Source organism: Sciurus vulgaris, assembly GCF_902686455.1.
Source record: "Sciurus vulgaris genome assembly, chromosome: 5".
Classification (NCBI taxonomy): domain Eukaryota; kingdom Metazoa; phylum Chordata; class Mammalia; order Rodentia; family Sciuridae; genus Sciurus; species Sciurus vulgaris.
In genome coordinates this window covers 92966318-92978850 of record NC_136465.1, presented here as the reverse complement: position 1 = coordinate 92978850, position 12533 = coordinate 92966318, and the positions used below count along the sequence as shown (strand labels likewise).

Sequence of the window (12533 nt, the reverse complement as noted above, 5' to 3'; positions counted from 1 at the left end):
ACCAAAGCAAGAAATAAATCAGATTGTGGTTTTGGGATGAGTCTATACCTCATATTTTCAGTAGAGTTAGGAAAACATTTAAGGATATATTTACTGTCTGATTATTCAAAGTATTTTAAAGGAAACAATAATAAATATATATGGTATAAAATTAAAATAGCATAAAAGTGGAAATTTTATTCTTACCCAAGATATCCAGCCTGCCTTCCTAGAATAATCACTGCATATCTCTTCAGAAATTTTCTAAACATTAAAGAGTATACACACACACACACATACACACACACACACACACACACACACACACACACCTATTCTTCCCACATAGGGGTACATTCTGCATCTTCTTGTTTTCACTTATTAATGTTTTATTTTATTCAATTATACTCTCTTTTTACCTTTTAAAATTACTGATATTGAGATATGTTTTATAATTGATAGTATATTACTTTCTTTGTAGTTCTTCAGTGACATCCATTTCTTCCATAGAGGATATTATCTTCTGTCAGTCACTTGGCCTCACTACCAACCTTTACTACTCTAAATTTAATTCTTCTTGAAGGGTTTTGGACCAAACTAATGTTGTGCATCAGACTGAAAATCCACATGAACTGGCTTGTGGTTTAAATTCTTAGGGAAATTTTTTTCTTCCTTCTATCCAGTCTGTGTTGAGATGCAAATTTCCTCACTATACCATCCCATGTTATGGGTTTGTTTGTCTTCACCTGTATTCAGCTTTATGTATGTGTGTGTTTACTTTTATATTACCATCTTGGGCATTATTTCCTTTATTTGCTAGTAATAAATTAAAGTGCATCTTAAATCTGATGACATCATAGGCTAAATAGAACAAGTGTATAATGGGAACAGTTTTGTTCTGGCACACTGAGATTATCTCATACCACTTAATAGCTGCATCATTTCCCATTGAAAATATGTACTGATTTTTATGTTATCCCTATTTTTTGCTACCACCATATACAATCCTTGTATGTAAGTCCTTAAAAACATGGAAAAACATTTATTTCATAAGTTTAATAGTGTTCAAGGTATCTAGTGAGTAGTCACAAGGCCAATTTCTTTTTTTTTTTCTTTTTATTTTTACATCTTCAAATCATTTTTTTTCTTTTTTTTATTGTAAACAAATGGGATACATGTTGTTTCTCTGTATGTACATGACGTAAAGGCATACCATTTGTGTAATCATAAATTTACATAGGGTAATGTTGTTTGATTCATTCTGTTATTTTTTCCTTCCCCCCACCCCTCCCACCCCTTTTTTCCCTCTATACAGTCCTTCTTTCCTCCATTCTTGCCCCCCTCCCTAACCCTAACTCTAACCCTAACACTAACCCCTCCCTCCCCCCATTATGTGTCATCATCCACTTATTAGCGATATCATTTGACCTTTGGTTTTTTGAGATTGGCTTATCTCACTTAGCAGGATATTCTCCAATTTCATCCATTTGCCTGCAAATGCCATAATTTTATCATTCTTTATGGCGGAGTAATATTCCATTGTATATATAATCTGAAATGAGGATGGATACTCCAGCTTTTTTGCTGAGTCCATGTGCATGGTATGTTTTTCCCCATTCTTTCACCTTTAGTCTATGAGTATCTTTTTCTATGAGGTGAGTCTCTTGCAGGCAACATATTGTTGGATCTTTCTTTTTAATCCAATCTGCCAGTCTGTGTCTTTTGATTGATGAATTCAGGCCATTAACATTCAGGCTTATTATTGAGATATGATTTGGTTTCCCAGTCATTTGGTTCATTTTTAAAATTTTATTTATTTATTTATTTCTTTGACACGACTTGGTTCCTCTTTTATTTGACAATTCCTTTAGGATAATTCCTCCCTTTGCTGATTTGCTTCTTTGTTTTTCATCTCTTCCTCATGGAATATTTTGCTGAGAATGTTCTGTAATGCTGGCTTTCTTATTGTAAATTCTTTTAGCTTTTGTTTATCATGGAAGGATTTTATTTCATTGTCAAATTTGAAGGTAAGTTTTGCTGGGTATAAGATTCTTGGTTGGCATCCATTTTCTTTCAGAGCTTGAAAAATGTTGTTCCAGGCCCTTCTAGCTTTTAGGGTCTGGATTGAAAAATCTGCTGATATCCGTATTGATTTCCCCCTGAATGTAATTTGGTTCTTTTCTCTCACAGCCTTTAAAATTCTGTGTTTATTTTGTATGTTAGGTATTTTCATTATAATGTGCCTTGGTGTGGGTCTGTTGTAATTTTGTGTATTTGGAGTCCTATAAGCCTCTTGAACTTGATTTTCCATTTCATTCTTCAGATTTGGGAAATTTTCTGATATTATTTCATTGAATAGGTTGTTCATTCCTTTGATTTGTTTCTCTAAGCCTTCCTCAATCCCAATAATTCTTAAATTTGGCCTTTTCATGATATCCCATAGTTCTTGTAGATTCTATTCATGATTTCTTACCATCTTCTCTGTTTGTTCAACTTTGTTTTCAAGGTTAAATATTTTGTCTTCAATGTCCGACGTTCTGTCTTCCAGGTGTTCTATCCTATTGGATATGCTTTCTATGGAGTTCTTAATTTGGTTTATTGTTTCCATCATTTCAAGGATTTCTGTTTGGTTTTTTTTCAACATCTCTAACTCTTTATTGAAATGATCTTTTGCTTCCTGTATTTGTTCTTTTCACTGTCGATTGGTGCAATCATTCAATGCCTGCATTTGCTCTTTCATCTCATCATTCAGTGCCTGCATTTGCTCTTTCATCTCATCATTTGCTTCCCTGATCATTTTAATTATGTACATTCTGAACTCCTTTTCTGTCATTTCTTCTGCCATGCTGTCATTGGGTTTTATTGATGTAACATCTAGATTTGTTTGGGGCATTTTCTTCCCTTTTCTCATATTGTTCAGGTATCAGTGGACCGCTGAGATATTGCAGATTTCCTCTATTGACTTACAATGTCCCTGAAGATTTCTAGTATATATGTACATTCTGAACTCTAGTATAAGTATTCTAGTATAATTATGTACATTCTGAACTCCTTTTCTGTCATTTCTTCTGCCATGCTGTCATTGGGTTTTATTGATGTAACATCTAGATTTGTTTGGGGCATTTTCTTCCCCTTTCTCATATTGTTCAGGTATCAGTGGACCGCTGAGATATTGCAGATTTCCTCTATTGACTTACAATGTCCCTGAAGATTTCTAGTATATCCCCTCTTAGCCTTAAGTAAGCTGAAGTCTTGGAGGAAGTTGAGAGTGCCGTGCTCCACAAGGAAGCTGCCTCTCTAGGGGTGGTGGCCTTCAGGTGGGGTATATTCCCTGCTAGTGGGCAGAGGTGCCTCCACTTGTTGACCAATGGTCATCCAAAGGGGAATTAGGCTGCGGGCTGAGGCAAGGCCTGTTTGGGCCTGTGTCTCTGATTTTACCGTCCTTGTGGGAAAACCTCACCCGCCAGGGAAGACTCACCTGGTGGGGAGGTCTCGCTGGTCAGTTCCCCTCCTAAAGGTTCCCCTCAATCTACAGCTACTGCCTGGGCTGGGCTGCCTTCGTCTGCAACGTTCCCAGGGGCCCAGACCTACCTCCTGGCCCTGGAGCCTCACCCTTTGCAGACGAGTCTCCTTAGGCTGCCACTCCTCAGAGAATCTGCCTGCAGTCCTATAACCTTTGCTCCACCCCTAAGCCTGGCTATGCAGCCCCTCCTCTGAGCAGCCACCCGGAGCCCCGTACAATTGGTCTGAGTCCCAGAGACCCGCCGCTTGCCTCTTCCTCCAGACAGCCGCCCGGTGTTCCAGTGCGGTCACTAGGAGTCCAAGCAACTCACTGCGCGCCTCCTCCTCCCGCCAACCTCCTGTAGCCCTGGGCAGTCACTCTGAGTCCAAGTGACCTGCCCCGTTCCTCCTCCTCCTCCAGGTAGCCCCCCGGGTGTTCAGGAGCAGTCACTCTGAGTTGCTCTGAGTAGCTCTGAGTCCACGTGACCCACTGCACGCCTCCTCCAGGCAGCCTCCCAGAGCTCTGGTGCAGCCACTCAAGACCAAGCGACCCACCGCAGTCCTCCTCCAGGCAGACCCCTGGTGTTCAGGAGCGGACGCTTTGAATCCAAACAACTCACCACTCGCCGCCTCCTTGAGCAGCCGCCTGGAGCTCCAACGCTGTCACTGCGAGTCCATGCGACTCACCGCCCTCCTCCTCCTCCACCTCCAGGCAGCCCCCTCGGTGTTCAGGAACGTTCGCTTTGAGTCCAAATAGCTTGCCACGCAGCTCCTCCTCCGGCAACCGCCCGTAGCTCTGGTATAGTCACTCCGAATCCAAGCGGCCACGCTCCTCCTCCTCCTCAGGGCAGGCCCTGGTGTTCAGGAGTGGTTGCTCTGAGTCCAAATAGCTCACCGCGCATCTCCTCCTCTGGCAACCGTCTGTAGCTCTGTTGCAGCTGCTCCGAGTCCAAGCGCCTCGCCGCGCTGCTCCTCCTCCTCCTCCTCCTCCTCCTCCTCCTCCGGGCAGTCCCCGGTGCTCAGGAGTGGTCGCTCTGAGTCCAAACAGCTCTCGCAGCCCCTCCTCTGGGCTGCCACCCAGAGCCCCAGTGGTTGCTCCAAGTCCCAGCGCTGTGCTGAGCGGCCTCCTCTACAAAGCTCCCAGTTGTCCGAGTTCACTGTTCCAGCAGGGGGAGGGGTGCCTCGCCGGGCAGCTCTACTTCACGAAGTTCCCTGCGTTCCGGGACTACCACCCCATCCGGGACGCCTCCCCAACGGGAGAGACTCACCTGGCTGCTTTGAGTTGGTCCCAAGTCTCTCAATATCTCCTCTTTTGAATCCTGAGTCCTGGAGCAACATGAAATGTAGCCACCCTCTAGTCCGCCATCTTGAAACCCCAAGGCCAATTTCTTGAACTCATCAAGCTTATATTCTATTTTAGATTGGAGAAATAAATAATATAATTTAAGGTAGCTTTGGATAGGTGGAAGCCAAGTAAGAGGTCAATGAAAAATGTGGGTTATAGTGTGGTGGTTACAGTATAGTGGATTACCCTATGCTGTTTAACATAGGGTGATTAACCAAGTAAAATCTGAAAAGCAATCTAGATAAATCAAGGGAGTAAGTCAATAGCTTGCTGAGAGATAAGCATTCTAGGCAGAAGCAGCAGTTGTTGCAGAGATCCATGGTTGGAAGTGACCTTGGTAAAGGTGCCAGTGTACTTGGAATGGAATGAACAAGGTAGAAAGTGAAAGGTGAAATAAGGGTTGGTTGTTAAGCAGAGCCAGTTTGTAGTTCATGGCCAAGTAGGCCTGCTGACATATTTGAATTTCTTCCTGGGTGTGATTAGTAGCCTGGGAAAGTTGTAAGTAGGAGAATGGCTTTATGTTTTTAAGGCCATTTATGTTTTTAAAGGGTCAATGTAGCTGCAATATGGAAAATTCACTGTAGGGAAACAAGTAGGAGAACCTGTAGGGAGTTATTACAACAACAGTCTCAGTCAGAAGACTTCAAACTGAGGAAAACCTATGAACTTCTGGAAGTAAAAGGTACTCCCAGAGCTACACAAAGTTTTCTAAGGATACAAAGAACAGTTTTATGGAAATTGATTTTTAGATAGTCAACTTCAATATTTACCTTTTTCTGAGAAAATATTATAGTAAAGTCCTACCTTTTTATCATTTCATCTTTCCCTTTTATTATAATCCTGGTACTAAAATAAAAGCTTGCCTCTTATGCACTGAAAATCTTATTTTGGTTCATTGCCTGGGGTCTGTGGTTTCAAAACATAGAAAACTAAAGATATTGGTGCTGGCAAAGCTTTCTTTAATCAAGGTATCAAAGACTTCTTGTTACTGTTTCTCCGTGTAAGTGGTAGAATGTGTCAAGAGAAGTATTGAAATTTTCTGAATTCATATATATTGTAGTGTGAAATGGTGGTAGTGATGATAATTTTTGTTCAGTGGTGTTGTCCATGAGATTATACTTTGTTGATAAAACATCTGGTCTACAAGAAATACCATTAATTTTTAAAATGTAGATTAAAGTATCAGTAAAATCGTTAAGAGAGTAATAAATTAACACAGACCTTAAAGTTGTCTTTTGAAACCTCATGTAATTTAAATGAGTATTGTTCATTGCAAAGGCTGGAAAATTGAAGACTAGAGAAAAATTACAAAACCTGGTGCACTATTTAAAGATACATCACTGCACTTCTAATGATGTTTTTTCAGAAACCACTGTACTTCATAGAATACATTCAATAGTGGAAGACATTGATCAGATCATGGGAAGAACTGACTTACTAATCAGTGAATGCATAGATGATTCTCATTATTCTTAGTTTATAATTTGTGACTTTCAATGAAGAAAATGGCATTATTAATGGAATTTTGATATTTAAATTTTTGTTCAGAAATATGGTTATGATAAGATTTTATAAAACTTGGAACACATTTGTTTGAATTTATTTTATTTGAATTGATTGAAAGTGTAGCCTAAGTACTTCCAGGTATGAAATTGTTATGAATGGGCAAAAGAGAAACCTTATTGTTTATATCTGTATTTGAAATCCTGTTTTCATTTAGGAACTATATTTGCAAACAGGCCTTGGTTACCAAAAAGTTGAGTCCTGATTTTCATGGAACATTCAGTGTTAGTACCAGAATATAAACAGTATCAGGTTCCGGATACTGAAACTGCATTTAAAATTTTTTAGTTTATTTTTTTGAGGTGCTGGGCATGGAAACTGGGGCCTGGTGCATGCTAGGCTCCCCTCTACCACTGACCTACATACTTAACCTTAAAATTGTATTTTTAAAAAGCAATGTATAATAAGTCATCTCATACCTGGCACATAATCAGAAATGGGATAGGTTGCCACAAGGATGCATATTAACACATTCATTCATACCAAAAAATGAAGACCAATTATCTCTGATAGAAAGTGAATCTGATATGGCCAGTTGGTTTAAGTTTGATGACTGGACTTTGTCAAGCAGGTAAATGGTAGAAATTTTTAATGCTTCGAACTAAATGTGAAATTTTAAGTCTTTGATGAAAGTGATAAGATTAAAAAATAATAACATATCATTTTGATCCTTCCATTTCCATTTTATTGGACTTAAATTTCTAGGGACCACTCTTTCTGCCAAAAGTTAATAAATGATGCTGGTCTGAGGCTATAGCTCAGTGGTAGAGCGCTTGCCTCCCATGTGTGAGGCACTGGGTTCGATCCTCAGCACCACATAAAAATAAAATAAAGGCATTGTGTCCCTCTGCAACTAAGAATATTTTTTAAAAAATAAAAATAAATAAATAAATAATGCTGACTTATACATATAGATCAAAACTATCATCTGAAAAGCACTAAAGAGCTGATAACATAGTAAGAAATTATCAGGAAAAAAACCTGAGTGAAGACAAGAAACAAAGAAATAATGGATGCACCAGAACTGTTTTTAATCCCTGTTTCGCTTCCCTGGTTTTATCATGAGGACATTTGCAAAACTGGAAAAAACTTGAACTATGCTTGTAATAGTTCATAATGGAAGCCAAAGAGTGGAATGTTTTCAATATGTTAGAAAAAAATGTCACATTAGAATTCTGTAGCAGCTAAAATAGTTTTCAAAAATAATGGCAAAATAAAAACATTTTCTCACAAACAAAGCCACTGCAAAGCAGATTATATGTGTAAGGTATACAATAATAATCATTACATGATATTTAAAAACAATAAAAATAAGATATATGAAAAAAAACTGCAGATATTCACCAGTTTATTAATGGATAAGCAAAATACAATGGAAAATTATTCAGCCATAAAAATGAAGTATTGATACATGATATATAATATGGACGAACCTTGAAAACATGCTAAATGAAAGCAGTAGGTCACAATTGATGACATTTTGTATAATTCCAGTTGTATGAAATGTCTACAGTAGGCAAATATATAGAAGCTGAAAGTAGATTCGTGGTTTCCAACAGCTGGGGGTTTGGGAAAAAAAGAAAAGTGACTTCCATTATATGTAGAATTTCCTTTAGGGGTGATGAAAATGTTCTAAAATGGTTTGTGGTGATGGTTGCACAGTTCTGTGAATAAACTAAAAGTCATTATATAGTCCTATACTATAGTTTAGATCTTGAATGTCTCCCAAAGACCCATGTGTTGAAGGCTTTGTTCCCAGTCCATGGCATTATTGGGAAGTGGTGGAATCTAGTAGGAGGTGCGTAATAGAAGGAAATTAGGTCACTGGGGCATGCTCTTGATATTGAGACCCCAGCCCCTTCTCTTCTCCCTCTCACTCTTTTCTCTTTTTCTTCTGTTCTCCTCTCCTCTCCCCTCTTTTCCCCTTCTCTCCTCTCCCTCTTTCTTTTTCCTATCAGCTGCCATGAGCTGATGAGCTTTCTTCTGCTATGATGGTACTGCCTTGCAACAGGTCCAAAAGTAATGGTGCCAAATGACCATTTGAAGACTGGAACCTCTAACTCTGTGAGTCAAAATAAACCCTCCCTCTTTTTAGGGGAATATCTCAGGTATTTTGGTATAGTAGTGGAAAGCTGACTAATGCACATGCTTTAAATAGGTAAATTGTAAGGCATGTGAATTATATCTCAATAAAACTATTATAAAAAGATTTATGATAATGTGTAATTGGGTAAGGGAAAGGAGTTAATATGTTCTAAAGTTCATGTACTGATTGGTAGGAAGCTAAAGATATTGATAAAGTAGGTATATTTGTTGATTTTCTAGAGTAGCCACTAAAATGATAGAAACAAAATGTGCAACTTCCAAACTAGTAGAGAGAAATAGTGGAAGGACAATCAGAAAGATGTCAAGAAAGAAAACAAAAAGAAGGTAGGATAACTCTCCAAAATATGATAGTTTATTAATGCTCAAATATATCAAAAATACAAAAATATATTGAAGATACAGAAAAGTAGAAGATAAAATTATACAGTCATGCTATGCAAGTGCTAGAAAAATAAAAACTGTTAGACATATTAATATTAGACACAATAGACATTAAGTTTAAAAACATGTCTAGAAATAGAAGATCATTTGTGAGATATATTTGATTAGCACATAAAATATAACTTTAATTTGTGTATACCTAATTGCAAAGGCTTGATATATACAATGCACAAATTCAGACAACTGTAAGGAGAAATAGACACGTCCACAAACATGGTAGATTTTCTCCTTCTGTAGTTGATAGAACAAGCATTAAAAATCACTAAGAATTTAGAAGATTGGAGCAACATGGTTAAAAAAATCTAAAAAATTATATGTATTTAGAACATTGCAGTCAACAACTAGGGAATTTTAAGAATATATACTTTTCTCCCCCAAGTTGACAAATATACTATACAACTAGGTTTAAAATTCAAGAAATGGAAACAGTTCAGAGCATAATATTAAGCTAAAACGTAAAGGAATAAGGTATAATCAGGAAGACATAATATGCTTGGAACTTTTTTTTTTTTTTTTTTTTGGTTTTTCCGTTTGAACTTTCCATAGTTTTAATCAAGGATATCACAGATGCCATATAAATAGATCATTGTACAATTGGTTGCCAAATCATTTGCACCGTATGTATGTGTCTGGATTCAAGTGGTGATCAATGACTCTTGTAGACCAAGCTTCCAGCTGTAATCAATCATTTTCCCATCTGTGAGCCTAAAGAAATTTACTTTTAATCTTATTTAGGGACCCTACCACACCTGCCAATATTTATTTATGGAAGTGTTTTTTTATATATTTATTTTGAAATGTTTCTTTTGAAACTATTGCTTATTAAAATAAGTAGTGAAATTTGGAACTTTTAAAACATTCTAAAGTTGGTCCAGAGGTAACATAATGGTTACTGTCTGCATGTGCAAATACATAACAACAAATTCCACTATTATATAGGATAGTAATGCATCACTAAAAACTTTTTTTAAAAGAGGTAATAGAATGGAATATAGAAAATAATTTTAACTCAATAAGGAGAATACTTAAGAATTTGTGTAATATAGCTAAAGCAATAGAAAGAAATCATGTAATTGTAAATACTTGTATAAGAAGATAAATACTGAAAATTCATGAACTAAGTATCCCTCTTAAGAAGAAAAAGAATAAAATTCAAAGAAATAGAAAGGAAATAAGGATAAACACAAAAAGCATTAGAAAACATCCAACTGAGAGGATCAGTAACCTCATGTCCTTTAAGTCTTCGCTCACATATCACCTCTATGAGGCCCACCCTAACCACTCTACTTAAAATTGTAATTCATCTATCTACAACTATTCTAGCAGTCTAGAGTCCCTTGACTCTTATCCCTCTTTAAAATATTTTATTATTTTTATAATTTATTTTTAAGTTTTGTTTTTGCTTTCTCTTTCCATTTGAATGTAGTTCATATGTGCAAGGATGTTTGTATACTTATATATCTGAAATGACTAGCACATGTTAGATTCTTAAGGTATTCAATAAAATAATTGAATAAATGAACAAGGTATAATTTATTTCTTTGGAAAAACTGACAAAATTCACAATTTTATAGTAAGCATATCAAGAAAAAGGGCAATAAATAATAAATATCAAAAGCAAAAAGGGAGGCATGATTTTAAAAACACCCAGAAAAAAATAACTTAAGCTATTTTAATGAAGAAGTAGAAAACCTGAATAGGTCTATGATCATTTAAGAAATTAAATCAATGGTTTGTCTTCCCAGAAAGAAAATTCTGGGTCCATGAGTCTTTATTAGCTAATTCTTCATTCAAAGATAAGTTAAAAAATTTAATTTTTACACCAATTCTTCCAGGGCAGGAAAAAGTTTCATTTAATGTGTACAAAATATTATTTTGGGATGCTGAAAAGTTCTGGAAATTGGTGCTGGTTAACATACTTAAAACCACTGAATTGTATGCTTGAAAATGGTTAAAACGTTACGTCTTACACTGTATGTGCTTTGCAACAATAAAAATAAGTAAATCCCAATTGTATGCATAAAGCATAAATTTATATAAAATTTAAAACAAAAAATTAGGGATACATAAGAAAACTATAAATAAAAATTATCACAATTATTTTGGGTGTAACTTTTTAAAAACTGATACATGATTGTACATATTTGTGGGGTACAGTGTGATACTTTCATAAATGTATACAATGTGTAAAGATCAAATAAGAATAACACAAGAATCACCTCCTTTATCATTTCTTTGTGCTGGGAACATTCAGAGTCCTCTTTTCTAGGTATGCTGAAATAGTCAATGAATTATTGTTAACTATAGTCACCCTACTGTGTTATAGAACACTAGAGCTTATTTCTCCTATAGAACAGTAATTTTGTACTTGCCAGTCAACCTCTGTCTGTCCCTCCCTCCCCACTACACTTCCCAGCCTCTGGTAACTATTTTACTCTCTGTACATGCATGAAGTCAATTTTTTTAGCTTTCACATATAAATTAGAAATGCAATATTTGTCTTTTTGTGCTTTTTTAATTGGTGTCAAAATGTATCCTCTTTAAAACTGTTTTCCCCAATAAGGTTAATTTTCCAAAGTATATTTTTAGAAGCCACACTCCTCAAAAACTTAGAAGTTTTCCATTTTTCTTAGAATAATGGCATACGCTTTAACCTTCATTCCCATGCTCATTTCCTTTGCCACCTCTTCTGTGAGTGTTCCCAGAACCCGGTGAATTTGTTGGGTTATCCGGTGCTCTTCCAGCTCCATATTTTGCACCTGTATTTTCCTCTTCTTAGGATGTCTTCCCCTGAATATTAACATCCTTTGATCACAAACTTAAATACCTCGTGCTCTGTAAACATTTCACTTGAGTCCCACAATTGAAAATAATCTCTTCTTCCTCTGAACTTGCAAAATAACTCTCTGTGTTATCTATCAGTCATAAAAGTACATTCTACTTTTATGGATGTACAGTTTTCAAATGATTTTTACATATATTTTGCTTTATTCTTTGTAACAATCAGATGAGGTTTTTCTTTTGTACCATTTGAAGATACAGGGACGGTATGAGAATTATTCAAATTGCATATACTTATTACTCTAATTCCTTCTCTTTTTTAATTAGAGCATTATAGTCATACATACTATCTGGGTTCATCTGGACAAAACCATACACGCATAGATTCTGACCCACTCCATCCAGTCCCTGTTCCATCCTCTGCTTACCCCTATCCAACTCCTCCACTCCACTGATTCTCTACTTGCTCGTATATTTGGCCACCCTAACTGGTGCTTTCCACACACACACCTATCGGTGGAATTTCCTGTGATGTATGTATATGTGCACATAATGTGATTTTGTTACATTTATTTCAACTTTCCTATCTCTTCTTCCTTCCTTCTTGATCTCCTCCTACTACTCCAATGATCTTCCCTATATATCTATGATATCTAATCCCTTACCTCCATTTTTCCTTATTTTGCTCTAGCTTCCACATATGAGAAAAAACATTCAACCCTTGATTTTCTGAGTCTGGCCTATTTCACTTAGCATCATATTCTTTACTTCCATTCATTTACAAGTAAATGCCATAATTTCATTCTTCTGCATGGCT

General features: G+C 36.5%; 1 protein-coding gene across 10 annotated transcripts in view; it reads left to right on the top strand.

Annotated features, from left to right (window-relative positions):
- The window catches only part of DNAI7 (dynein axonemal intermediate chain 7), an 81091-nt gene that overhangs the window by 5218 nt on the left and 63340 nt on the right, over positions 1 to 12533 (top strand). The window contains exon 3 of one of the 10 annotated variants that reach the window (XM_079139353.1): positions 8714 to 8818. The exons of 6 other annotated variants lie outside the window; for them this stretch is intronic. The gene's annotated coding sequence lies outside the window, so the exon portion shown is untranslated. Of the gene's footprint in view, positions 1 to 7275; positions 8819 to 9782; positions 11205 to 12533 lie in introns of those variants that run through there. 3 more of the 10 variants (XM_079139352.1, XM_079139349.1, XM_079139354.1) reach the window with 3 other exon arrangements.